The following is a 25,934-nucleotide window of genomic DNA, read 5'->3' as shown; positions in this document are numbered from 1 at the left end:
CTGACACTACACTCCATCACCTATGACGACGTTTGACAAAAAATTGTCGCGATCAGCCTCGTAATGCGCAACAAGTTCCGCACAAATGATCCATAGTTGCTTTTTTTTGGTCTTCTGTTAGACAGCGAGGAACGCAGTGGGCACACAGCTTTGGCTACAACAGGCGGTGGACAAGTGTATCAACACAACCAACAGAGACGCCCTGTTATGATGCGTCAGTCATCTCGAATGAGAGTGTCCGCACGTTCCAAAATTACATGAATCAGAGGTGTGTGCGGCCGGCCGTTCCGTGGGAGATGGAACGGGCTTGTACGAACTTGTTGCGATGATGACAGATGCCTCGCCCAGCGACTCACCGTGCTTTTGTTCAGTGCCAGGTCTCCATAAAAAAAAAAGAAACTCAATAACATCTCTCTGCTTGCAACGCACCTCCGTTATAGGGACGCCAGTCATCACTGAAACAACCGGTTTCTGGTTGTATATGTTCTTTTCAATGACAGTTCAACCAGCCAGTCAAAACCTCTGAAAACAGCCGGTTTCTGAAATAACCAATTTCCGTTTTTTTTATTTATATTACTCCCAGTAATAAAAGTAGATATCGAACAAATGACTGAAAAATTTTGACTACCTCTGGTCCAAGGTACACACAATCAAAATATTAAATTAAATTGGCAAATATGAGAAAACTTAGTCCGTCTACCATTCGCTGCTTTTTTTCAAAGGTTGCCTATTACAACAATCCCACCAGTATTCTCCTATTGATTCTAATTTTTTTGGAGCTCAACTCAAAAATCATGCTGTAATTAGGGATCATATCACTGTTTGGATATTACGAATAGTCATTGCTAAATTGGGAAAATTGTGGTTGAAGAACAAGGGCCACAAGCAGAGAGATGCATGTTATGTAGATACAGGAAGCAGACCAACTGCTTTCTATTTTTATTGCAAACAATGAATGAACTGTTAAGTTTCATGTTTTCTCCTTATATTGTGTCACAAGCTGATTGTGGCTCCTGTAGTTTTTAATCTTTTAAAGCAAATGGAGCATTGTACTTCACTGATAATGCATTTCCAAAAATACTTCCAGGCTAAGGGTGGTTCCATTCTCTAATACAGCTAATGTTCGACGACGACAGTGAGAAACTACCATGTAGACAAGATGAGGCAGGTCTTGCACACTGCATGCCGTTTAATAGGCCACGCCATATGGTAACAGATAAATAATTGTCTCAGCAGTGCTGTACCAATTCTTACGCCATACATTTCTTCCCCATTTATATTGGTATTTTTATTAAAATAACACTATTCGCTTTTTCCATTTTCTATACTAATGCAATATTTCACAGCAGAGCAAATTTCACTAATTAGAGTTACTCTTTCTTTAAGAAAGATGTATTTATAAACGAAAAACTTTAGCGCAGCTGCTATGGCTAACTGATACTTCGGGTTTTTACACTATTATTTGTAAAAAATAAAAAAAACTGTGACAATAAATACCGAAAAATTCCAGTATCAGTTTTGACCGACTGGTTTCCCCATTCCTGCTGCATTACACACACCATTTTTAAGGCTTGGTATAGCGCCGCTGCCTGTCGGAACCTCATGAAACTGTACGGGCTGAAGCGGGAATATTCCACGATGTCTCCCAACAATTTCGGCATTTTTTCCAACCGAAACTGGTCGAAGACAAAAATGTGTTGCATTACGTATTGAGCGCCCCTCGTATAGCTCGCTTGTGTGGAAAAATGTTCTCGAACCGGCCGTGCTTACAGAATACTTAACGTCTAGACCTCTCTGCCGGGATTTTCTTCGGATGACTTTTCTTGTGCCAGGGTAGTTGAAACGACGAGGACAACAGAAGAATCCTGAAGATGGTCGCAGCAGAGTGGAGGAAATGTTGTGTATTCTAGAAGTTTCACGGGGAATGTGGTGCTGCTTAAAATCTCAAAAGGTTTTACTGCAAATGACAACTAGGGGAAAAGCCAGTAGGCTTACAATAAATCTCTTAAACAGCTCCATAGACAGTTTCGAAATTAAAAGTCACATTCTCCTGATGTCACAGTTAGCAACTGCGGCATCCGCTGAGCAGACAGTTTTTTTTATCGCCAACTTACCAAGGAAGAACTTTAATTTCCGTAGACATACCTAAGGCCCTTGTAATTTCTTGCACTTTGGAAGACCACCGAGAGTACTGTCTCGATTTTTTCAGTGATTTCTACCATAATCACATTCGCATTGAGTTCTGGGCGATCCTCGAGAAAAACGTGTCTTTGACAGAGTTTAAACTCGTTGAACCAATATCTAATTGTCGTCACTATCGGCGGAGGATCGCCTTCAGCGACATCCATTTTACCTCTCATCATTTCACTGTTTCCATCTCGGCAAGAACTTACCGAAATGGCTTAAAATGCAAAATAACCTTTGAACGAGTGTAATTCTCTTGTAGAGCCGTCTGACCGATGGTGGTACACGATGGCACCATGAAAGGTGAGCTAGCAATGACATTTCTCATCCAACATGGGCACTTACTAATACTCCGTTGTATTTGCGATTGAACACCGTCTCTACGGGTTCGATTCCCGGCTGGGTCAGAGATTTTCTCCGCTCAGGGACTGGGTGTCTTCATCATCATTTCATCCCCATCCGGCGCGCAGGTCGCCCAGTGTGGCGTCGAATATAAAAAGACGTGCACCAAGGCGGCCGGACCTGCCCCGTCAGGGGCCTCCGGGCCAATGACACCACTCATTTCCATTCAAGTAGAAATTTCAGAATAAGAGAAATAATTTAAGGGCAATGAAAAGTGATATTACATACTCGTTCTTTGAAAACAGTCATCAATCTAATGGAACGGAAACAAACCCCCAAGATCCTAAGGCATTGTACTATTTGTTAACAACAACAGAGAATTTCTACATTCAGAAAGCTGTTGCACAGGGCAAAAAACTCATATTTAAAACAGTAAGCGTTGCCTAGTGGTAGCCTCTTTTACTGACAAGCCATCAGATTTTAAAACAAAATCGTCAGCAATAGCAACCGAAGGCTTTCGGTACAACGAGTCATCCTCGTTCTGTAAACGCTATCTTTAAAGAGGACAGAAGAGTGAACAGAGTTTCGGGGCAATGACGTGCACTTGGGGTACGAAACTGTCCGTAAAAGGCACAAGAATCAGCAATGACCAACGGCATGAGGATGCCAAAGGCAATGGAGAAGCACTACATTAAAGACACACAATGTGTATCCACAGGACAAGTGGCCTGTCATTGAAAAAGTGTCGTGGTGATATCTCCACTGGCAAAAAGTTCAGGATTAATCCCACATTTGGATCCACAGGAGGAGCTGCTCAGGGGGAGGTGACTATGAAAAAAAGATTGAATAACCAACGAAAGGGTAACGTCCTATGAGTCGGGGCGTGGAATGTCAGAAACTCCTACGCGGTAGGGAAGGTAGAACATCTGAAAAGGGAATTGATAAGGCTCAGTTTAGATGTAGCGGGGGTAAGTGAAGTGAAATGGAAAGAAGTCGAATATTTCTGGTCAGATGTGTATAGGGTAATATCAACAACAAAAAGAAAATGGTATAACAGGAGTAGGATTCGGTGTAGGTAGTACTGTAGGACAGAGAGTGAGTCACTGTGAACAGTTCAGTGACAAGATCGTTCTCAATCACAGTTCAGATATACAACCCGATGTATCAAGCAGAGAATGAAATATATATGAAGATACTGAACGGATAGTGGAGATGACAACCTAAATAATCATTACCGACTGAAAAGTGATCGTGAGGGAAGGAACAGAAGAGACACTTAAGAGAGAAGAAATGAGAGAGGACAAAGGCCACTTTAATCCTGAAATAACTCCAGAAGAGAAAAAAAGCGGAAAGAGATGGGAAACTGAAGTACTGAACAATGATGATAACAGTCTGAAAATCTGTAAGATTGCAATAGCGAAAATCGCAGTTGGCAGTTCAGTCGAAGAGGAACGAACATCTTTGAAAATAGAGGCGAAGCAGATTGGGTGGTAGGAGGAAGTCTCACTAGGGAACTTAACAGACTTCAGGTAAACTAGGATTCAGGGCGTTTTCCACGGTTCAGGATAATGTGTACAGTGTTGTAAAGACCTGGAAGGATTGAAAGAAATTAAAGAGGCCGGCTTTAAAATGTCTGTTAGTAATACAGTCACTTGGAGCAGTGTTGAGTTTCTGCTGTAGGACTTGATTTAATGTTCTATGCTGTGAATGGCTTGTTCAGTTCTGTGCTACGTTGTTCAACTACGATTCTTCAAATTGAGAGCAAGAGGTGGAACAGTCATATCTGGACAGTAGGAAACAGAAAGTAGTCGAAATGAGGGCAATCACGAAATGTCAAAATTTAGGAGAGACAGTACCTTGAGCGATTCGATTTACTCAGTTTGTCAAGTAGTGATAGGTATTGTGGCGGTGAGGATTTAAAGGCCTTGGAGGAGTTTATCAGGGGTGAAGAGACAAGTCTGTTACACGTCTGGCATTTCTAAGTGTTTAGGTTTCTAATATATCTTTGGTTTACCAGTGATGTACGAGTGCATAATGGTCACGAATCTGTAGGAAGAGCCTGAACAATCGACGTAGTTCCCTGAAAACGAGTATAGAGTGTGGAACCAAAGTGGAGGGGGCGTGATGTGGGACAACATGGGTTCTAGTATCGTCTACTGTAGAAAATAAGTAACTTGGAGACATTATCAGGGCCTTGGAAGGTTATTAGATGACCTGCCATGTGGTTCTCAATGGATATCTGGTATGCGCTCCAGTTGGTGTGGAAGTAATCTTAGATAGCTTTAGGATGGACGTTGAGATTTGGCGTATGGGGTTGGGTACTGCATAGGAGATATTTAGAATGGTATGTAGGTGATCACTTCCAATCTGATCAAAAGCTTCTATAGTAACACGCCCAAGGATATTAGCTGATTCTATGACAACAAGGGATGCGGAAACACGTTCGGGGCGATTGTAATGTGGTATCGGGACTGCATTACCTTAGAGGTATCAGCGAACTGACGCCACCACAGGAACAACTGTAGATGTTTAGATCAGCAACAATAATATAAGTGAGGAAGATATTGTCCATATGGGAGGTCATAAGTAAGAGGATGGTTAGGTCGAATGTACGTTGTGTCAGAGGTTGCGATTATGCTTTTAAAAAAGACGATGGGCATGATATGTACGGTACTGGTATTAAACAGGGATTGCGGCAGAACAGGAATGTTCTTCTATTCACCAATAGCAACCTCTTCATGTGTTATCTACACCCGATAAATGTATCGAAAAAAATTTTTTTTGTGCCAACGGCTTTACAATTTCATTTATTCTCCATTAGTTTCGTTTCAAGCTGTCGTCATCAGAGGAGATATTATACGATACAAAGCAGCATAATGTAAGTATGTGATTTCTTGCTGTCTTTCAACATGAAAGTAGCCCTACAATATTTTGAAGCATTGGATACATCTACATCTACATCTACATTGATACTCCGCAAGCCACCCAACGGTGTGTGGCGGAGGGCACTTTACGTGCCACTGTCATTACATCCCTTTCCTGTTCCAGTCGCGTATGGTTCGCGGGAAGAACGACTGTCTGAAAGCCTCCGTACGCGCTCTAATCTCTCTAATTTTACATTCGTGATCTCCTCGGGACGTATAAGTAGGGGGAAGCAATATATTCGATACCTCATCCAGAAACGCACCCTCTCGAAACCTGGCGAGCAAGCTGCACCGCGATGCAGAGCGCCTCTCTTGCAGAGTCTGCCACTTGAGTTTATTAAACATCTCCGTAACGCTATCACGGTTACCAAATAACCCTGTGACGAAACGCGCCGCTCTTCTTTGGATCTTCTCTATCTCCTCCGTCAGACCGATCTGGTATGGATCCCACACTGATGAGCAATACTCAAGTATAGGTCGAACGAGTGTTTTGTAAGCCACCTCCTTTGTTGATGGACTACATTTTCTAAGCACTCTCCCAATGAATCTCAACCTGGTACCCGCCTTACCAACAATTAATTTTATATGATCATTCCACTTCAAATCGTTCCGCACGCATACTCCCAGATATTTTACAGAAGTAACTGCTACCAGTGTTTGTTCCGCTATCATATAATCATACAATAAAGGATGCTTCTTTCTATGTATTCGCAATACATTACATTTGTCTATTTTAAGGGTCAGTTGCCACTCCCTGCACCAAGTGCCTATCCGCTGCAGATCTTCCTGCATTTCGCTACAATTTTCTAATGCTGCAACTTCTCTGTATACTACAGCATCATCCGCAAAAAGCCGCATGGAACTTCCGACACTATCTACTAGGTCATTTATATATATTGTGAAAAGCAATGGTCCCATAACACTCCCCTGTGGCACGCCAGAGGTTACTTTAACGTCTGTAGACGTCTCTCCATTGATAACAACATGCTGTGTTCTGTTTGCTAAAAACTCTTCAATCCAGCCACACAGCTGGTCTGATATTCCGTAGGCTCTTACTTTGTTTATCAGGCGACAGTGCGGAACCGTATCGAACGCCTTCCGGAAGTCAAGGAGAATGGCATCTACCTGGGAGCCTGTATCTAATATTTTCTGGGTCTCATGAACAAATAAAGTGAGTTGGGTCTCACACGATCGCTGTTTCCGGAATCCATGTTGATTCCTACATAGTAGATTCTGGGTTTCCAGAAATGACATGATACGCGAGCAAAAAACATGTTCTAAAATTCTACAAGAGATCGACGTCAGAGATATAGGTCTATAGTATTGCGCATCTGCTCGACGACCCTTCTTGAAGACTGGGACTACCTGTGCTCTTTTCCAATCATTTGGAACCCTCCGTTCCTCTAGAGACTTGCGGTACACGGCTGTTAGAAGGGGGGCAAGTTCTTTCGCGTACTCTGTGTAGAATCGAATTGGTATCCCATCAGGTCCAGTGGACTTTCCTCTACTGAGTGATTCCAGTTGCTTTTCTATTCCTTGGACACTTATTTCGATGTCAGCCATTTTTTCGCTTGTGCGAGGATTTAGAGAAGGAACTGCAGTGCGGTCTTCCTCCGTGAAACAGCTTTGGAAAAAGGTGTTTAGTATTTCAGCTTTACGCGTGTCATCCTCTGTTCCAATGTCATCATCATCCCGTAGTGTCTGGATATGCTGTTTCGAGCCACTTACTGATTTAACGTAAGACCAGAACTTCCTAGGATTTTCTGTCAAGTCGGTACATAGAATTTTACTTTCGAATTCACTGAACGCTTCACGCATAGCCCTCCTTACGCTAACTTTGACATCGTTTAGCTTCTGTTTGTCTGAGAGGTTTTGGCTGCGTTTAAACTTAGAGTGGAGCTCTCTTTGCTTTTGCAGTAGTTTCCTAACTTTGTTGTTGTACCACGGTGGGTTTTTCCCGTCCCTCACAGTTTTACTCGGCACGTACCTGTCTAAAACGCATTTTACGATTGCCTTGAACTTTTTCCATAAACACTCAACATTGTCAGTGTCGGAACAGAAATTTTCGTTTTGATCTGTTAGGTAGTCTGAAATCTGCCTTCTATTACTCTTGCTAAACAGATAAACCTTCCTCCCTTTTTTTATATTCCTATTAACTTCCATATTCAGGGATGCTGCAACGGCCTTATGATCACTGATTCCCTGTTCTGTACATACAGAGTCGAAAAGTTCGGGTCTGTTTGTTATCAGTAGGTCCAAGATGTTATCTCCACGAGTCGGTTCTCTGTTTAATTGCTCGAGGTAATTTTCGGATAGTGCACTCAGTATAATGTCACTCGATGCTGTGTCCCTACCACCCGTCCTAAACATCTGAGTGTCCCAGTCTATATCTGGTAAATTGAAATCTCCACCTAAGACTGTAACATGCAGAGAAAATTTATGTGAAATGTATTCCAAATTTTCTCTCAGTTGTTCTGCCACTAATGCTGCTGAGTCGGGAGGTCGGTAAAAGGAGCCAATTATTAACCTAGTTCGATTGTTTAGTGTAACCTCCACCCACAATAATTCACAGGAACTATCCACTTCTACTTCACTACAGGATAAACTACTACTAACAGCGACGAACACTCCACCACCGGTTGCATGTCACGAATTACCACAATAACTGTTTCACTGAATTTCCATTGTAGTAAATTTACGCAATCGAACTGTGGTAACACTTACACACATGATATTGACACCAAATAACCACCACAAGCTCAGCCAAGGCGTAATATACATAAGAAGAAACTATTTCGTCAATATATGGTACACAGGACGTAATACAGTCCAATGACAAGTAGCAAAATTAAAAAAGAAGAGGTTAAAAATTTATCACGGAACGTCCACAGGTCAAAAATGCAATCCAAAGATAAAACTACAGTACTAAAAGAAGATATTACATGTTCACCAAAGAATTTCTGGTGCAGTTACGCTTTGCTGGTAAATCTTTTGTATTGTTTCTTCGATCCCAGAGGAAGTGGTTAAAAATTCAGGTTAAGGTGGGTCAGTTAGTAGTGGTGACAACGGTACATTACCCAAAAATAGATGTCACATTTGCACAAAAAGTAAATAAGCCCTCAACATACGTGTTTCTCACTCTCAACCTGGAGGAATCTAGTGTAATCAAATACTGCACACATATTATGTGTCTACTGTTACACAGCATTGCGTAACAAGTTTTATATATAAAAGCAGTGAGAGAATGGCAAGTATCATATTAATAAAATTTATGTACATCATTCATAACCGTCACTGGAACACACCAAAAATAATTTCATTGTAAATTTTACATTCAGATATTTTTCGTCTTCACCCCCCCCCCTTTCCCTCTGCCCCATCAGCTTCCTTCCCCTTGTTCTCTGTCTCCTTCTTATCACTTTGCGACTTGGTAATTCAAGAAGTTATTTAATAGGGAAATTATATTGTCCAAACGGTATTTATAACTGCCCACAAACCTTGATGTCAGGCAACCAATGAAAATGTTACTAGGTGTGGCTATATTACACAACAAAAAATACAAAAACTAAGCGAGGTACAGTTTAACGCCTTCATTCTGAGATTATTTGTCCAACATGATGTTGTTATCAGATATATATAAGACATGAGTACCCAATTATATGTTAACCACAGGAGAGGAATTTTTACTTTCTAGTGTATGCAATGCTTGCCCTACCAAATTGTAAAGTATACAAGATAAGATTATCTGCACACTATGAAATTAGATTGAAATTGTTATGTATTGCGGTATTATCTATATACATTGCTGTAAATGCTGAATTTCATTACATTACTATCAACTGTGTTAACTTCAAAAAGTGACATACAAGTGATCAATGTAATCTTTTACATAAACTATACAATTTTCAACCACAAATAAGGCATTATCTTCTCGATTCGATCATTAGTTTTGGTTTTTACAAATGCTTGTCTTGCATGGTTAAATAAAGTTAAAACTTTTAGCTAAACTGACAACTTTAATGCATGTCATTACTCACTAATAAAAATAAAGCGCTACAGTAAATTTGATTGTTCAGAAAGTTGTTTACTTAGGAACATCTTTAAGTTATTCATATTGTCCATATAGAAGTGATACCAGCAAACCCAAAACTTAGCACTGGGAAACCTGAGAGAGAGATAAAATAACAGAATGAGGGGCAGTCTTAGTGTAAAACTAATTTGTAAGGTACACATAAACTAGGGCGATCAGTATAGTTGCAAATGGACACATTTTGTACTCCCTGATTACAGTAGACACTTTTATTGTTCCAAATTATCGGTTTCAACAGTCTTATGCTGCCATCATCTGATTGTATGGAACTCGTTATAAAATTCCCATGTTACATTACCTTAAGCCAAAGCATAAAAGTCACTCCCCAAGTACACATTTTCTTGACAGTTGATAAAATGCACACAACTGATAAAATGCTCTCATTGGTAAAATCCTCTTACCATCCACGCATGTTGTTGGCGAATATGGTTTCCTCAAGCCTGCCACACAGTACTACAATGCCAGTAGTGTAGGTCTGTGCAGCATGCTTCAGAAAGCCAGCATGTATGGGTGGTACGAGGATTTTTATCAACTGTGTGGATTTTATCAACTGTGTGAGTTTTATCAATGGTGTGCATTTTATCGGTTGGATTTTTGTCAAGATGTGTATACACAGTGAGTGCTTTCTATGCTTTGACTTCATGTAATATAACATTTAAATTTTATAACAAGTTCCATATGATCAAATGACGTCAGTGTAAGTCTGTTGAAACTGGTCATCTTGGAACAATAAGTGTCTACACTATGATTGCGGCATATAGTGTAATATTAACGATGTTGATGCTCCCTGAAATTATTAGTCTAAGCTGGTATAGGCATCAGATATTTTTCTAATCAAAGAAAAGATACTTTTGCTTTTAAGTGTACGTAATGTTTTCTCCAACAGTTTATAAAATATAGAGGCTCAGATTCCAAGCACACTACCCAACTTTGTTAAAATACGTTATGTACTACAATACTGTAAGAGTTGTATTTATTACATTGCCAAGAAGGTGGCTAACTTCAAAAAGTGCCAAACAAGGAATCAATGTAATCTTTTACGTAAATTGTAAAAGTGCCCATCTTAAATGATATACTGTCTGTTATTGTATAGCTAAATACAGTAAACATTTTTTCAATTCAGAATGCCCACATTAATCTCTGTAATTACTCAACAAACTGAAACTCTAAATTGGTGCAAACACCACCTTTGCCTTAGTGACATAGTTTTCTCGCAGGTCAATTCCTAACATGTACACAGACGTAGTGCAGTACAGTATCATTCACTACATTTATAAATTATCCCTCTTACTACAGCTCAGTCACAAGCTAAGTAACATGGGAAACACAGAAAACGTATGGAGTATGCAATTACTATAGATTCCTACAATTTGGGAGTGAAAAATACCTATGTTGAGGACTTATTTAGGTTTGCATGCAATGTGGAATACATTTTTGGATAATGTACCACTGTCGGCACTACTAATAGACACCATCTTAACTTGAATGTTTATCCATTTCATCTGTGATCAAATAAACAATACAGTAGATATATCGACAACACATAACTACACTCCTGGAAATTGAAATAAGAACACAGTGAATTCATTGTCCCAGGAAGGGGAAACTTTATTGACACATTCCTGGGGTTAGATACATCACATGATCACACTGACAGAACCACAGGCACATAGACACAGGCAACAGAGCATGCACAATGTCGGCACTAGTACAGTGTATATCCACCTTTCGCAGAAATGCAGGCTGCTATTCTCTCATGGAGACGATCGTAGAGATGCTGAATGTAGTCCTGTGGAACGGCTTGCCATGCCATTTCCACCTGGCGCCTCAGTTGGACCAGCGTTGGTGCTGGACGTGCAGACCGCGTGAGACGACGCTTCATCCAGTCCCAAACATGCTCAATGGGGGACAGATCCGGAGATCTTGCTGGCCAGGGTAATTGACTTACACCTTCTAGAGCACGTTGGGTGGCACGGGATACATGCGGACGTGCATTGTCCTGTTGGAACAGCAAGTTCCCTTGCCGGTCTAGGAATGGTAGAACGATGGGTTCGATGACGGTTTGGATGTACCGTGCACTATTCAGTGTCCCCTCGACGGTCACCAGTGGTGTACGGCCAATGTAGGAGATCGCTCCCCACACCATGATGCCGGGTGTTGGCCCTGTGTGCCTCGGTCGTATGCAGTCCTGATTGTGGCGCTCACCTGCACGGCGCCAAACACGCATACGACCATCATTGGCACCAAGGCAGAAGCGACTCTCATCGCTGAAGACGACACGTCTCCATTCGTCCCTCCATTCACGCCTGTCGCGACACCACTGGAGGCGGGCTGCACGATGTTGGGGCGTGAGCGGAAGACGGCCAAACGGTGTGCGGGACCGTAGACCAGCTTCATGGAGACGGTTGCGAATGGTCCTCGCCGATACCCCAGGAGCAACAGTGTCCCTAATTTGCTGGGAAGTGGCGGTGCGGTCCCCTACGGCACTGCGTAGGATCCTACGGTCTTGGCGTGCATCCGTGCGTCGCTGCAGTCCGGTCCCAGGTCGACGGGCACGTGCACCTTCCGCCGACCACTGGCGACAACATCGATATACTGTGGAGACCTCACGCCCCATGTGTTGAGCAATTCGGCGGTACGTCCACCCGGCCTCCCGCATGCCCACTATACGCCCTCGCTCAAAGTCCGTCAACTGCATGTACGGTTCACGTCCACGCTGTCGCGGCATGCTACCAGTGTTAAAGACTGCGATGGAGCTCCGTATGCCACGGCAAACTGGCTGACACTGACGGCGGCGGTGCACAAATGCTGCGCAGCTAGCGCCATTCGACGGCCAACACCGCGGTTCCTGGTGTGTCGGCTGTGCCGTGCGTGTGATCATTGCTTGTACAGCCCTCTCGCAGTGTCCGGAGCAAGTATGGTGGGTCTGACACACCGGTGTCAATGTGTTCTTTTTTCCATTTCCAGGAGTGTATACCTGTTATTCCTTGGTGAACATGTAATGTCTCATCCTCTTAATACTGTAATTTTATCCTTGTATCAGCAACGCTGAACTATACCTGTTAGTTTTTAGTGAACATGTAATGCCTTCTTCTCTTAATACTGTAATTTTATCTTTGGACAATATTATGTCCTGTGTACATTCTGCGATAACCTCATAACGTCTTCGTTTTTAATATTATGATTTTTGTTTGCACTATATTACGACCTGTGTTCAGTATATCTGCAAAATAGTTTCTTATAGTATAAATCATGCCCTGAGTGAGCTTGTGGAGATTATCTGATGTTAAGATCAAATGTGTACATTTACTACAATTCGACTGTGTAAATCTACTGGCCGGCCGCGGTGGCCGAGCGATTCTAGGCGCTTCAGTCCGGAACCGCGTGACTGCTACGGTCGCAGGTTCGCATCCTGCCTTGGGCATGGATGTGTGTGATGTCCTTGGGTTAGTTAAGTTTAAGTAGTTCTCAGTTCTAGGGGACTGATGATCTTAGATATTATGTCCCATAGTGCTCAGAGCCATTTGAACCATTTTTTTGTAAATCTACTACAATGTAAATTCAGTGAAACAATTAATTTGGTAATTAGTTACATGGTATACCTGATGTTTCTGTATTTGGAACAGATATATTTTTGACCAACTGATGTACATTATGTAAGTATGCAATGCTTCAAAAAATTGGACAGTTACTTTCATGGTGTTGGATCGTAGTAAATCACATATTTGTATTATTCTGTTTTGTAATTTGCAATATCGCCTGCGGTTATGGTAGACAGTACCAAAACCCACAGACAATAAATAAAATTATACAGCTGTTGTCATAAAAAAGATTTTTTTTCCAAATAGCAATAGCCTGGAGAAGTGGATTATCTGTGTGATTTTAGATGGATGGGAAACTTCGGATAGTGTGATAGGGTTAGAGGAAGGTATCACTGAGGATGAAAAACGGACTTGGTGCTGAGGAGCGGTATGCTCAAATAACGGTTTATTTGTTGTGGATATTGTGGAGCAGGTTGTTGTACTGCTGCTGTAGAACCGATAACCGTGAGAACAGATTGCTTGGGTGTTTGCGTGGAATGTGAGCCACGCTGCAGGAGCGCTTTATTGGATGTCATTTGGTCCTTGAAGTGTGTGAATACTTCGTAAAATGATTGATTGTTGTAAGTCTTATGATGACTTTGACAGTGAAAGGTGGCTGGAGGAAATTGTTTGGATGGGATATCAAATGGAGCGACTGAGCACAGTTAATTCTGGTTTTGTGAAGACATGGCTTGATGCTAGTAGGAATAAGTGAGACAGTACTGGTCAGAGGATTGTACCTGACAGGGGAGGCAAGATTGGTGTAATGTTTTAGGAAGTTAGGGGCTTTGCAATGGTGGCAGGTGGGTGGGCGTCTACAACAGGTGGTGATATGATCGTTAGGCACTTTTGCTGCATTAACAGTCATAATATCTGATGGGATAGCAGCAATCAGTTAGTGTAGAATGTTACTTATAATCCATCTTGATTGCAAAATTGTTTATTAAATATGACCGGTTTCGGGTCATTCAGAACCATCTTCAGATCTGATATTTCAGTTACAGGAGTAACACGTCCAAATCCAGCAACTTTCACATGCTACGTCACATCTGGATTTCGACGGGCTACTCCTGTAACTGAAATATCAGATCTGAAGATGGTTCTGAATGAACCGAAACCGGTCATATGAATAAAAAAAAATTGCAATCAAGAGGGATTACAAGTAACTTCTTCTGCGGTAGAAATGGGGTCGGAATATTGAGGGTCTGATTTTATGTGGACGATGATATATCGGGTCTCTCCTTTAAACAGGTGGTAAGTTGTGGAGGTTGTGCTGTGTCAGGCCATAGATGAAAACTTTTTTGTGTCACCTTGAGTTACTGATTCAGCATCTCATTTAAAGAAATGTGAAAGAAGTGCCTGTAAAAGTTTTCTTTGTGTATCGTAGTTGTGTTATAAATGCTGCAAATTCTTGATGTATTATACCAATCTTAGAGGATTGCCGCAGTGAGCTACAACTTGTCACCGCACAAGACGGAGATGTTACAGCCTACCGTTGGGAGTGGCCGCTGAGAATGAAGCCGACGACCTTAATCGACATCAGTATTGTTATAGGAAATGATAGCGGTGTACATTTTCGGTAGGGGACTAGTACCCGTAATTTTTGTTGCTGTATTGCTAGAGATTATGGCAGAGCACTCAAAGGTAACTGAGTTGCCGATATTTTCTGATTGTGAACAGGTGTAGTTTTGGCCTTGGACGAGGTAATGCCGTGAAAGCACTACAGTAAAGATGACATATCCTAGCACTGAATACCGGAAACTTATCTCGTACTTACGGCGTAAATTCGCCCTTTAGTTTGTAAAAGTGTCCACTGAAATAGTTGAAGAGAGACTCTCTATTCCCAGAACCATTGTTAAGGTATTTGTACAGCAAGACTGCTGCTTCTGATTTACTAGTTTCGATGATGTTAATAGGGATTTATAGTGGGTCACGTATCGTCAGCATCTGAAGAGAGTTTAGCTTCGTTTAAATTATTTAATTGTGTGGACCAAAGAGGTGGTGGCACATAGGTTTTCTGTTTGTAATTCTGTTCATGTTACAGTCCGTTAGTGGGGACTAAGAGATTTTACTGACACTCGTATTGTCTGTAATTTATGTTAAAGATAAATAAAAAGAAATATAGCTTCGGAACTTAAACTATAGCTGACCTTCAATGACTTTTATCATACAGACGCTAAAGACAAATAAGAGGTAAGAGTTTGAAAGGTTAATTACAGAAGACAAGGATCCTTAATATATTAAATTCAAAGCGAAGAGTGCTTCGTTACATTACGTCTATCTAGTTTAAAAAGGCATAAAAATATTGCGAAGTTAGTTTCATTTTGAGATAATCATCGAAAATAATCAAGACTTTTTCAGAAAAGAAAAAATAGCCGGTGTGGGCCATAAAATATGCCGCTGACTTTGCTAGTAACTTAATCTCTGTAAGGCGGTGACAGATTTTACCAAAAAAAGTAATTTTCGCTTGACAGAAATGTTGTTGATAAAAGCTTACGTAAGTAGTTTCGTTGCTGATACTGTATTGATATAATTGAGAACAATTTATCACTGTTAATACTCTCCCTTTTTATCGATTTTTGACAGGTGCAGTCGGAACAGATTTTTCGATAAAAACTGTTACAAGTCCGTTATGTATAGTCACCACAGCGCGTTAAGTATTAAGCATTTAAGCAATTTTTCACAGTAAAAGAAACCTAGGAAGGCCAGATAAATAATTTCACTTAACTATACTTTCGTAAATAAATAGTTGGCTATGTTTGTTACCAAATATTGTCATTGCAGTCAAAGGATTCGCATATAAGGTATCAATTAAGAACCAAGGAATCACTGTGAAAACATAATAAGTGAGAACGTTGAAACTATAGTTGTTTGTACGTATACTAATGAAAGTGTACAGGAAACCTTAGGTTCAGGTGCGAACGCAACAGGAATCAATTCCACTATTGGGTAAAGCTAACTGACATATGAAGTGTTGACCCGATAGTAAAATTCAGGCAGTTCGTACCGATCCTACGGTGGCACAATGCAAGGTGGATTTGGTGAATATCTGGATGAAGGAAGTGAGGCCATAGCAGTTTTTGATACAGAGAGATTTATGGATTTCGATATCAGGATGGAAGTTGGGTTCGGATACCACCCCCTCATTTGTGTTCTGGCGGTCAACGTTCATGATAACCGTGGGTGTGTGTGAGTACGGTGGGGAGGCTATGGTTAATTGACATTGGTGTTGGTAATGGTGGCTCTCAGAGGAGTTAGGTGGGCATCGGGATGGAAGATAATACTTTTGGAAGTTGTGCTTGAGGGGTTTGACTAGAACCGATTCTTTCCTGGAATTATTTTCGTTACGATGGGGTACTGGATGTACTTTTTGATTTTGACGGTTAAGGTTTTTGAATTCAGAAACTTTAAGGACGGAAGAAGACGAAGGCATAAGATTTAGGAGAAGGTAGATGAGTGGTAAGTGTCGCAACCTCGTATTCAGTATTATCTCGTTTGGTTTGGGGTTTTCGGGAGTGATTTCAGCAGTAATATTTCCTGTACGTCGTTTAGGAGGCTTATTTGTGAGAATGGTATGGAAGGGAGAGATGCGAGATGGCAGGATATGTCGGTGTTTTAGGTGCAGGTCCCTTGGGATAACTTGTTGATTGATTGGGTGATGGTACAGCTACAGTTGCTTTTCGCTGTTCTTGCTAGGGTCACGATCGATGGTTCTGAGGTTAATGATGCAGAGGGAGATGATGACAGGAGAGGCTACCGAGGGTACAGGGAAGGGTTTAAACGGAAATTATAGGAAGGGGAGGGAAAATATAAGGTGATTATTGGGATGAAGTGCTCCATGTTGTGGCAGTGAGAGCGATAAGAAAGGGATGTGAAAATAAAAGTTGTAGGTGGGAGTCTGGCGAGACTATGGTGATGAAGGACAAGGAAGATGGCAGTGGAAAGCTCCATCCACTCTAGGCAAGACTCGAGGACGAACAGCAACTATTGTACTTGTACCAGAGTATGGCTCTGAAGAATGATGTAATATGGGATTCCAACCCATGGATGCCTTCGTCCAATCTTCTTGTATGTGATAAGCGAGCTGAGACAGTCGAGTTGATTTCGATAAAAGCACGCTATGGTATAGAAGGCACTGAACAAGCTGATGAACTCACTAAGGAAGGTACTGACAAAGAATGTTAGTAAATGTTAAACTTTCGTTGCTCCTTATAGACTTATAGAGCTACCCTATGCGATATTACCAAGGGCATGAGAGCATAACGACCTTTGTGGCAGTAGACAGCACTTGGTCGCCGGTACGTTAATCACTCAGTTTCGATGTTACGTTGATCAGTACGGAGAATGAGTGGGCTAGATGGCAGTTGGAAACGATTTGAGTACGGAGAATGAGTGGGCTAGTGGTAGTTGGAAATGATTTGAGTAACGATTGTGGCTGTCAAGACATATTTTTTTTTATTGAATGCGACTGATAAAATGAATAAAAGCACTCAAAATGTCGTGACCACGTGTTTAAAAAAATGTTCATATGTGCGTGAATTCCTAAGGGATCAAACTGCTTAGGTCATCGGTCCCTAGATTTACACACAACTTAAACTTAAATTACCCAACGCTAAGAACAACACACACACCCATGTCCGAGGGAGGACTCGAACCTCCTGCGGGAGGGGCCGCGCAGTCCGTGACACGACGCCTCAAACCGCACGGCCCTGTGGAACGGCTTGCCATGCGATTTCCACCTGGCGCCTCAGTTGGACCAGCGTTGGTGCTGGACGTGCAGACCGCGTGAGACGACGCTTCATCCAGTCCCAAACATGCTCAATGGGGGACAGATCCGGAGATCTTGCTGGCCAGGGTAATTGACTTACACCTTCTAGAGCACGTTGGGTGGCACGGGATACATGCGGACGTGCATTGTCCTGTTGGAACAGCAAGTTCCCTTGCCGGTCTAGGAATGGTAGAACGATGGGTTCGATGACGGTTTGGATGTACCGTGCACTATTCAGTGTCCCCTCGACGGTCACCAGTGGTGTACGGCCAATGTAGGAGATCGCTCCCCACACCATGATGCCGGGTGTTGGCCCTGTGTGCCTCGGTCGTATGCAGTCCTGATTGTGGCGCTCACCTGCACGGCGCCAAACACGCATACGACCATCATTGGCACCAAGGCAGAAGCGACTCTCATCGCTGAAGACGACACGTCTCCATTCGTCCCTCCATTCACGCCTGTCGCGACACCACTGGAGGCGGGCTGCACGATGTTGGGGCGTGAGCGGAAGACGGCCTAACGGTGTGCGGGACCGTAGCCCAGCTTCATGGAGACGGTTGCGAATGGTCCTCGCCGATACCCCAGGAGCAACAGTGTCCCTAATTTGCTGGGAAGTGGCGGTGCGGTCCCCTACGGCACTTCGTAGGATCCTACGGTCTTGGCGTGCATCCGTGCGTCGCTGCGGTCCGGTCCCAGGTCGACGGGCACGTGCACTTCCGCCGACCACTGGCGACAACATCGATATACTGTGGAGACCTCACGCCCCACGTGTTGAGCAATTCGGCGGTACGTCCACCCGGCCTCCCGCATGCCCACTATACGCCCTCGCTCAAAGTCCGTCAACTGCATGTACGGTTCACGTCCACGCTGTCGCGGCATGCTACCAGTGTTAAAGACTGCGATGGAGCTCCGTATGCCACGGCAAACTGGCTGACACTGACGGCGGCGGTGCACAAATGCTGCGCAGCTAGCGCCATTCGACGGCCAACACCGCGGTTCCTGGTGTGTCCGCTGTGCCGAGCGTGTGATCATTGCTTGTACAGCCCTCTCGCAGTGTCCGGAGCAAGTATGGTGGGTCTGACACACCGGTGTCAATGTGTTCTTTTTTCCATTTCCAGGAGTGTATACCTGTTATTCCTTGGTGAACATGTAATGTCTCATCCTCTTAATACTGTAATTTTATCCTTGTATCAGCAACGCTGAACTATACCTGTTAGTTTTTAGTGAACATGTAATGCCTTCTTCTCTTAATACTGTAATTTTATCTTTGGACAATATTATGTCCTGTGTACATTCTGCGATAACCTCATAACGTCTTCGTTTTTAATATTATGATTTTTGTTTGCACTATATTACGACCTGTGTTCAGTATATCTGCAAAATAGTTTCTTATAGTATAAATCATGCCCTGAGTGAGCTTGTGGAGATTATCTGATGTTAAGATCAAATGTGTACATTTACTACAATTCGACTGTGTAAATCTACTGGCCGGCCGCGGTGGCCGAGCGATTCTAGGCGCTTCAGTCCGGAACCGCGTGACTGCTACGGTCGCAGGTTCGCATCCTGCCTTGGGCATGGATGTGTGTGATGTCCTTGGGTTAGTTAAGTTTAAGTAGTTCTCAGTTCTAGGGGACTGATGATCTTAGATATTATGTCCCATAGTGCTCAGAGCCATTTGAACCATTTTTTTGTAAATCTACTACAATGTAAATTCAGTGAAACAATTAATTTGGTAATTAGTTACATGGTATACCTGATGTTTCTGTATTTGGAACAGATATATTTTTGACCAACTGATGTACATTATGTAAGTATGCAATGCTTCAAAAAATTGGACAGTTACTTTCATGGTGTTGGATCGTAGTAAATCACATATTTGTATTATTCTGTTTTGTAATTTGCAATATCGCCTGCGGTTATGGTAGACAGTACCAAAACCCACAGACAATAAATAAAATTATACAGCTGTTGTCATAAAAAAGATTTTTTTTCCAAATAGCAATAGCCTGGAGAAGTGGATTATCTGTGTGATTTTAGATGGATGGGAAACTTCGGATAGTGTGATAGGGTTAGAGGAAGGTTTCACTGAGGATGAAAAACAGACTTGGTGCTGAGGAGCGGTATGCTCAAATAACGGTTTATTTGTTGTGGATATTGTGGAGCAGGTTGTTGTACTGCTGCTGTAGAACCGATAACCGTGAGAACAGATTGCTTGGGTGTTTGCGTGGAATGTGAGCCACGCTGCAGGAGCGCTTTATTGGATGTCATTTGGTCCTTGAAGTGTGTGAATACTTCGTAAAATGATTGATTGTTGTAAGTCTTATGATGACTTTGACAGTGAAAGGTGGCTGGAGGAAATTGTTTGGATGGGATATCAAATGGAGCGACTGAGCACAGTTAATTCTGGTTTTGTGAAGACATGGCTTGATGCTAGTAGGAATAAGTGAGACAGTACTGGTCAGAGGATTGTACCTGACAGGGGAGGCAAGATTGGTGTAATGTTTTAGGAAGTTAGGGGCTTTGCAATGGTGGCAGGTGGGTGGGCGTCTACAACAGGTGGTGATATGATCGTTAGGCACTTTTGCTGCATTAACAGTCATAATATCTGATGGGATAGCAGCAATCAGTTAGTGTAGAATGTTACTTATAATCCATCTTGATTGCAAAATTGTTTATTAAATATGACCGGTTTCGGGTCATTCAGAACCATCTTCAGATCTGATATTTCAGTTACAGGAGTAACACGTCCAAATCCAGCAACTTTCACATGCTACGTCACATCTGGATTTCGACGGGCTACTCCTGTAACTGAAATATCAGATCTGAAGATGGTTCTGAATGAACCGAAACCGGTCATATGAATAAAAAAAAATTGCAATCAAGAGGGATTACAAGTAACTTCTTCTGCGGTAGAAATGGGGTCGGAATATTGAGGGTCTGATTTTATGTGGACGATGATATATCGGGTCTCTCCTTTAAACAGGTGGTAAGTTGTGGAGGTTGTGCTGTGTCAGGCCATAGATGAAAACTTTTTTGTGTCACCTTGAGTTACTGGTTCAGCATCTCATTTAAAGAAATGTGAAAGAAGTGCCTGTATAAGTTTTCTATGTGTATCGTAGTTGTGTTATAAATGCTGCAAATTCTTGATGTATTATACCAATCTTAGAGGATTGCCGCAGTGAGCTACAACTTGTCACCGCACAAGACGGAGATGTTACAGCCTACCGTTGGGAGTGGCCGCTGAGAATGAAGCCGACGACCTTAATCGACATCAGTATTGTTATAGGAAATGATAGCGGTGTACATTTTCGGTAGGGGACTAGTACCCGTAATTTTTGTTGCTGTATTGCTAGAGATTATGGCAGAGCACTCAAAGGTAACTGAGTTGCCGATATTTTCTGATTGTGAACAGGTGTAGTTTTGGCCTTGGACGAGGTAATGTCGTGAAAGCACTACAGTAAAGATGACATATCCTAGCACTGAATACCGGAAACTTATCTCGTACTTACGGCGTAAATTCGCCCTTTAGTTTGTAAAAGTGTCCACTGAAATAGTTGAAGAGAGACTCTCTATTCCCAGAACCATTGTTAAGGTATTTGTACAGCAAGACTGCTGCTTCTGATTTACTAGTTTCGATGATGTTAATAGGGATTTATAGTGGGTCACGTATCGTCAGCATCTGAAGAGAGTTTAGCTTCGTTTAAATTATTTAATTGTGTGGACCAAAGAGGTGGTGGCACATAGGTTTTCTGTTTGTAATTCTGTTCATGTTACAGTCCGTTAGTGGGGACTAAGAGATTTTACTGACACTCGTATTGTCTGTAATTTATGTTAAAGATAAATAAAAAGAAATATAGCTTCGGAACTTAAACTATAGCTGACCTTCAATGACTTTTATCATACAGACGCTAAAGACAAATAAGAGGTAAGAGTTTGAAAGGTTAATTACAGAAGACAAGGATCCTTAATATATTAAATTCAAAGCGAAGAGTGCTTCGTTACATTACGTCTATCTAGTTTAAAAAGGCATAAAAAATAAATGTAAAAGACAGGTTATGAATATTGCGAAGTTAGTTTCATTTTGAGATAATCATCGAAAATAATCAAGACTTTTTCAGAAAAGAAAAAATAGCCGGTGTGGGCCATAAAATATGCCGCTGACTTTGCTAGTAACTTAATCTCTGTAAGGCGGTGACAGATTTTACCAAAAAAAGTAATTTTCGCTTGACAGAAATGTTGTTGATAAAAGCTTACGTAAGTAGTTTCGTTGCTGATACTGTATTGATATAATTGAGAACAATTTATCACTGTTAATACTCTCCCTTTTTATTGATTTTTGACAGGTGCAGTCGGAACAGATTTTTCGATAAAAACTGTTACAAGTCCGTTATGTATAGTCACCACAGCGCGTTAAGTATTAAGCATTTAAGCAATTTTTCACAGTAAAAGAAACCTAGGAAGGCCAGATAAATAATTTCACTTAACTATACTTTCGTAAATAAATAGTTGGCTATGTTTGTTACCAAATATTGTCATTGCAGTCAAAGGATTCGCATATAAGGTATCAATTAAGAACCAAGGAATCACTGTGAAAACATAATAAGTGAGAACGTTGAAACTATAGTTGTTTGTACGTATACTAATGAAAGTGTACAGGAAACCTTAGGTTCAGGTGCGAACGCAACAGGAATCAATTCCACTATTGGGTAAAGCTAACTGACATATGAAGTGTTGACCCGATAGTAAAATTCAGGCAGTTCGTACCGATCCTACGGTGGCACAATGCAAGGTGGATTTGGTGAATATCTGGATGAAGGAAGTGAGGCCATAGCAGTTTTTGATACAGAGAGATTTATGGATTTCGATATCAGGATGGAAGTTGGGTTCGGATACCACCCCCTCATTTGTGTTCTGGCGGTCAACGTTCATGATAACCGTGGGTGTGTGAGTACGGTGGGGAGGCTATGGTTAATTGACATTGGTGTTGGTAATGGTGGCTCTCAGAGGAGTTAGGTGGGCATTGGGATGGAAGATAATACTTTTGGAAGTTGTGCTTGAGGGGTTTGACTAGAACCGATTCTTCCCTGGAGTTATTTTCGTTACGATGGGGTACTGGATGTACTTTTTGATTTTGACGGTTAAGGTTTTTGAATTCAGAAACTTTAAGGACGGAAGAAGACGAAGGCATAAGATTTAGGAGAAGGTAGATGAGTGGTAAGTGTCGCAACCTCGTATTCAGTATTATCTCGTTTGGTTTGGGGTTTTCGGGAGTGATTTCAGCAGTAATATTTCCTGTACGTCGTTTAGGAGGCTTATTTGTGAGAATGGTATGGAAGGGAGAGATGCGAGATGGCAGGATATGTCGGTGTTTTAGGTGCAGGTCCCTTGGGATAACTTGTTGATTGATTGGGTGATGGTACAGCTACAGTTGCTTTTCGCTGTTCTTGCTAGGGTCACGATCGATGGTTCTGAGGTTGATGATGCAGAGGGAGATGATGACAGGAGAGGCTACCGAGGGTACAGGGAAGGGTTTAAACGGAAATTATAGGAAGGGGAGGGAAAATATAAGGTGATTATTGGGATGAAGTGCTCCATGTTGTGGCAGTGAGAGCGATAAGAAAGGGATGTGAAAATAAAAGTTGTAGGTGGGAGTCTGGCGAGACTATGGTGATGAAGGACAAGGAAGATGGCAGTGGAAAGCTCCATCCACTCTAGGCAAGACTCGAGGACGAACAGCAACTATTGTACTTGTACCAGAGTATGGCTCTGAAGAATGATGTAATATGGGATTCCAACCCATGGATGCCTTCGTCCAATCTTCTTGTATGTGATAAGCGAGCTGAGACAGTCGAGTTGATTTCGATAAAAGCACGCTATGGTATAGAAGGCACTGAACAAGCTGATGAACTCACTAAGGAAGGTACTGACAAAGAATGTTAGTAAATGTTAAACTTTCGTTGCTCCTTATAGACTTATAGAGCTACCCTATGCGATATTACCAAGGGCATGAGAGCATAACGACCTTTGTGGCAGTAGACAGCACTTGGTCGCCGGTACGTTAATCACTCAGTTTCGATGTTACGTTGATCAGTACGGAGAATGAGTGGGCTAGAGGGCAGTTGGAAACGATTTGAGTACGGAGAATGAGTGGGCTAGTGGTAGTTGGAAATGATTTGAGTAACGATTGTGGCTGTCAAGACATATTTTTTTTATTGAATGCGACTGATAAAATGAATAAAAGCACTCAAAATGTCGTGACCATGTGTTTAAAAAAATGTTCATATGTGCGTGAATTCCTAAGGGATCAAACTGCTTAGGTCATCGGTCCCTAGATTTACACACTACTTAAACTTAAATTACCCAACGCTAAGAACAACACACACACCCATGTCCGAGGGAGGACTCGAACCTCCTGCGGGAGGGGCCGCGCAGTCCGTGACACGACGCCTCAAACCGCACGGCCACTCAGCGCGGTGACACGTTTCACTCTAGTTTGATTGATTCACAGCACACATTAATCAATTAATTTCTGTTTCCTTTCTATACAGGGTGAGTCACTAACTATTGCCACCTAGAATAACTCCGAAAGTATGATAGGAGCTGAAAAGTTTGTAGAACAAAAGTTGCTTGGGACTACGGGGGCCATAATACGACGTTGGTTTTTGTTGCTAGATTGGGTCGCTTCAGAAGGATGAAGGTGAACTTTGTTTATTTAAATGGGATGCTATAGTTCGGTACTTATTTTCTGATAGCAGCTATCAAGAAGAATCCTATGATTTGTAGTAGTAAGGTCTTTGAAGGTCAACGAAGTTCAAAAAGGTGCCATGAACGTCCATTTACAGAATGCGTTCGAAATGATGACCATTGGTATCAATGCAGCGATGAAATCTTCTTATCATGATTGAGTGGTATCCCTTACCACATCGGCACTTATCGAAGCACATGCTCTGACAATTGTCTCTCACATGCCTTCAGGTGAAGGTGACGTTTACAATTCCCCACAAGAAAAAATCCAGAGGTGTCAAGTCTGGCGAACGAGCCGGCCACGACGCATTTCCTCCGCGTCCAACCCAACGACTTGGGAATTGTCTCTGTAACTTATTTCTAGCCATCAGCGAAAAACGGGCCGTAAACCCATCGTGTTGATACCACATTCTGTTCCTTGTTCCTAAAGGCATTTATTCCAATAACAGATCTAATGTCTCTTGCAGGAATGTGGTGTACTTCCTACCATTAAGATTTCCTTCGATGAAATAGGGCCTATAATTCTGTCCTCCAGAACCCCATACCATTAATTCACCGACCACGGTTTTTGGTGTGCAAGCCAGCATGGATTTTCAGTTACCCAGTAACGCATGTTATGCAGATTAACATTTCTATAGTTAGTGAATGTAGCCTCGTCAGTAAATAAAATCAAATTAATAAATGTATCATCCCTCTGAATCTGAAATTGAGCCCATCGCCAGAATTAAATGCGACTCATACAATCCATTCCAGTTAATTCTTGGTGGAGACTGAAATGGTAAGGACGATATTCACGACGATGCAGAACACGAACAACTCTACCCTGGCTCATGCCAGATTCCCTTGCGATTTGACGCGAACTCACACAAGGATCTCGAACCACAGTGGCAGGAGTACCAATTTCCGTTTCTTCGTTAGTAACTTTCCTTTGCCGGATATGTTTCCAATGCGTTAAACATTCAGTTGTTCTCAGTTTGTCATAGACATATTTAAATGTACGACGTGTAGCGTGAGTACGTTAAGGATACCTTTCAGCGTATAAGTGTGTAGCTGTCACTGAATTTCATTGGCATTCTCCGTAAATGAGAAGCATATCGACTTGTTTTTCGAAAGAATACATCATTCATATTCGCTTGATTCGACGATACTAGTCTTACCGTTCCTATTAGTGCTGTATTGCGAAACCATCGAGTGGTGTTTACATGTCAATGGCACGTTAGATGAGTACGCCGTATTCGGCCAGCATTTACTATTTGCACCAAATACGAGAGAGAATTATCAGAGCATGTGCTTCGATAAAT

The sequence above is a fragment of the Schistocerca piceifrons genome, chromosome 6 (assembly GCF_021461385.2).
Source record: "Schistocerca piceifrons isolate TAMUIC-IGC-003096 chromosome 6, iqSchPice1.1, whole genome shotgun sequence".
Classification (NCBI taxonomy): Eukaryota; Metazoa; Arthropoda; class Insecta; order Orthoptera; family Acrididae; genus Schistocerca; species Schistocerca piceifrons.
Note: the sequence above shows the minus strand (reverse complement) of the source record.